We start from the raw sequence: 4,652 nt of genomic DNA, 5'->3' as shown, positions 1-4,652 counted from the left end.
ATAGGAAAACACTATCTTGTCCAATACCTTCCTGTACAAAGTCCCCACACTAGCATGGCCATTTTGTTTTATGACATCAGAAAATGTCATTGTGGATATCGTCCATGTTAAGCATTCAACTATGTCCTGTAGATAATTTTTAACTCAGTTTAAGTACTCTGTATAGAACCCAACTACAGTAAAGTTACCCTGTAGAGAGATCAGCTAGAAACAAGTCACCCTGCAAAGTGTTAAACTACTGATACATTGAGTCAGTATTCAGCTAGAGTCACCCTGTAGAGAAATTGGCTAGAAACAAGCCACCCTGTAAAGGGATCGGTTAGAAACCAGTCACCCTAAAGAGAATTCAACTACAGTATATTCCAAGTCATCCTGTAGAGAGTTTAGCTGGAAACAAGTTACCTCCTAGAGATTACCTTCTAGTGAGATCAGCTATAAACAAGTCATACAGTAGAGATATCAGCTAGAAACAAATCTGTTAAGTAGAGAGATCAACTTGAAAAAATTACCCTGTAGAGAGATCAGCCAGAAGCAAGTCAAGATCAGCTAGGAACAAATCACACTGTAGAGAGATCAGCTAGAAACAAATTAGTCACCATGTATAGAGTGTTCATGCAACTATAAGCAAGTCACTATGAAGAGAGATCAGCCAGAAATAAATCACCCTGTAGAGAGTTCAGCTTGATCAAGTCACCCAGTAGAGAGTTCACATTTCAGGTCACCCTGTAGAGAGATCAGCTAGAAACATGTCATCCTATAGAAAGTTTATCTACATTTTGTAGAGTGTTTCAGCTAGAAATAAGCCACCCTATGGACAGTTCAACTACAAACAATTCTCTCAGTAGAGAGATCAGCTAGTAGCAAGTTATATTCTGTGAAGAATTCTATTACATTTCTGTAGAGAAGTCAGCCGGACAAAAGTAACCCTGTAAAGATATCAGCTACATTTCAAATCACCTTGTCTCAAAACAAATTGCTCTGTAGAGAGATCTGGTAAGAACAAGTCACCCTGTACAGAGAGTACAGTCAGAAAGAAGTCACCCTGTAGAGAAGCCAGCTAGAAACAAGTCACCCTGTAGAGAGATCAGCTAGCTAGAAACAAGCTACCCTGTAGCAAGATCAGCTACATTTCAAAATCACCTTGTAGAAATATCAGCTTGGAACAAATCATCCCATAGGAGGATCAGTTAGAATCAAATCACCTGGTAGAAAGATCAGCTAGAAACAAATCACTTTGTAGAGAGATCTGGAAACCAGGCACCCTCTAGACAGATCAGTTTGATCAACCTGTAGAGAGTCTAACCTCATTTCAAGTCACCCTGTGGAGAGTTCAGCTACAAACATATCTCTCAGCAGCTAGAAACAAATCACCCTGTACAGTATTCAGTTAGAAACAAATCACCCTGTACAGAAATCAGCTAGAAATAAGTTACCCTGCAAAGAGTTCAACTATTTTTCAAGTCACTCTGTAGAGAGATCAGCTAGAAACAAGAAACTCTCTAGATATCAGTTCAAAAGAAATCATTCTGTGTAGAGATTAAGTAGAAACAAGTCGCCCTGTAGAGAGATCAGCGAGAAAGAAGTCACCCTGCAGAGAAATGAGCTATATAGAAATAAGTCATACTGTAGAGAGATCAGCTACACTCAAAATCACGCTGTAGAAAGATCAGCTTGAAACAAATCATCTCATAGAAGGATCAGTTAGAAACAAATCACCCTGTAAGTACAGCTACATTGTGAGTTTCCCTGTATAAATTTCAGCTACATACACATTTCCCTGTAGAGCATTCAGCTGCAAACAATTCAGCCTGTATTGAGTTGACCAATCAATACAATTGTAATAATTACTGAATAACATTGTTAAATGTATACATGCATAGCTAAATAAACACTTAAAATATTTCTCCATCATATCCATAGCTAATCCTCATTCCTATGGAAAGAAAAAGACAAGTTAAAAGTAATACCCAAAGCTGACCATAGGCTGGTTTTAGGTGTGGAATTACAAATAGAAGTGATATCCCTCAGGGGAATTTGCATTGTCTCCTCCAAGTTTCACTAGGATTCGGCACAAAATTCACCTGGAATGTCATTATTAATTTTTTTGCCATTAACCTAACTATCACAGCCATTTCTTGGCCGCCACCTTGAATTTCACGTTTTTTTTTACCCTGATTCTTTTGGAGGCTGCACCTTTTTTGCAGTTTGGCTGGTTTTGATTAGATACCTATAACTATGACTGAATAAGGAATTAAATCTCTATTAGTATATAGACAATCTCTCTTGTTTCACAACTGTGCAGCTATTCCCTAGTTTCATACCTTTTGTTTGATCACTAATCTTCCTAATTTTCCTTCTCCTTGTTTGTAAACATAATCACAACTAATCAACTAGAAAGAATGGCACCAGGCATGCCATAAAGTCACTTTTGTGTCTGCACATGTGCCCCAACAATCAATTACTGAAAAGTTTATGCTTTGCTTTCAGCTGTTTTCTGCCCATTACACTGCGTTACAAGTGAAGAATATACGAGAAGTATCTTTGCAAGCAATTCAGTTGCTACAGAAATGACTACTAAGCACAGCAACAGGGTAGTTGCATCATGCTATCGTTAATCAACATCTTGCATTGTCAGCAAAAAGAACTGGAGCACAAAGAAGGACAAAGATAAATTGTGTTAAGTTAAATTACATATGTGAGCATTTATACATTAATAGGCATTTATATGCTTGTTTTGACAATATATTACTTTATTGCATGATTGTTGGCATAGGATGGAATCAGGATGCACAATAGTGTGTTGTGTGGCCAAGGAAAGCCAATACATTCTGGTGCGTGACAGACAAGTGTGTACTTACAGGAATTAATAAAATGCTATTTTCACGTCTTTGTAACTCAATAACGGCCAAATGTAAATAGCTAATTCAAAAGTTAAGACACACAATAGCGTGTCATGCACCCAAGGAAAGCCAGTACATTCTGGCATGCAACGGGCAGGTGTGTATTTTACAGGAACCAAGAAAATGTTATTCTTATACTTCAGTAATGGCTACACAGAAATAGGCCATTTTTCTTGTAAAAAATTCCTTGGAAAGTTCATATTATTTTCTTCGTATTGTTCTTTCGGTGTTAATTTTTTCACAATGCTTACAAAATTTGCTATAACTTGCACAAGCTTTATTGGATTCTTTTTACACTTGGAGAGTGTAAATAGCATATTTATCTTCTAATTGTGTACAGGTGGAACAAAACTAAAACCAAAATTGCAAGTGCAATTTTTTGTCATGCCTGCAGGGTAAAATGCTGACAGAAACACATACAAATCGGTATGCAAATAGGGTAACCATTGTAACATGGACCCTTGTGATTTCAAAGTACTAAGAGTATGTAATAAAGAGATATAAAAAACCAAACATATGAAAGAAGCACAATTGAGATACTCCAATAGAACAGTCACTGAGAAGTAAAAAACATGTACAAAAAACATAAAAAATTGTTCACAGGTTAAAGTAGGAATCTCCACACCTATACACCCAAGCCCTTTACCATTCTGCCACTGCTGTTACCTGCTCATCTCACTTAAATTCTATACCTTAGTTTTACCTTACTGCACCAGAATATAATTTCATAGATCTTTCCATGGAAAATTTAGAATTTCTATATGCATTGTATCACAAGTGCTCATAAAAATTAGAGAAGTGCTCAGAGAAAATGTGCACTTTATTAGAGTTCTACAATTATTCTAAAAATAAATAGCCAGGCTACATACCAAACAGATACGTAAGAGTCATGTGATCAAGATACTGTAATAGAGCAGTCAGTTTCACTGCGATCTGTTTCATGCCTAGTAGTTAAACTGCTTGTGAAAACTAGTTGTACATGTCAGGAAACTATCATGTACAAACTTTTGGTAACGTAAATGGAAATCTGTATAACGTAAAACCAACCATACAATAACATATATGCACCAAGTGCATTTCAAGGTCCTTTTATATATTCAACATTCAGCAACTATCAAAATAAAATAATACAATGTTTCAAAATTTAAACACAAATGTCTTTAAACTCTAGTTATTCTGTTTACCTGTACGAACAAAAGCCAGCGTAGCTGTACAAGTACAAAAGGAATGATATCTAATCCAAAACAGCTCAGCTGTGTAAAAAGTGCAGCCTTCCAAAAATAGACTAGCATGATAAAGATGTGATATCAAAGGTGATGGCCAAGAAATGGTTGCAATGAGTATCAGTTGTGCTGTTTTGGATTAAATTAATTCTATTACTGTGTAGAGACGATAAAAATCAGTAAATTTTGTGAGTAATAATCATGATTTGATCGAATAATTCAGACTTAGCCTTACTTACTACCATTTATAGGTTTATCCTGTGTAACCGAATATGCAGCATACGTAACACATTAGTTACCTGTAGTGTCCAATATGATAACCACAGTGCGGTGATTATCCCGACCACGATTAATTCCATTGTGTAGTGACTTTTCTATGATTAGCCTGAATGTTTCATTTTTTTCCAATACATTATCATAATTTATTAGAACATCAAATGGAACACTAGTTGCTCCAGCAGGAAATGTGACAGAGTATGGTCCAAAATCATAATCAACACCTACTCCTGTAACATATTCAAAGTACAAT

Source organism: Dysidea avara, chromosome 9, assembly GCF_963678975.1.
Source record: "Dysidea avara chromosome 9, odDysAvar1.4, whole genome shotgun sequence".
Classification (NCBI taxonomy): Eukaryota; Metazoa; Porifera; class Demospongiae; order Dictyoceratida; family Dysideidae; genus Dysidea; species Dysidea avara.
This window is presented reverse-complemented; position numbering follows the sequence as displayed.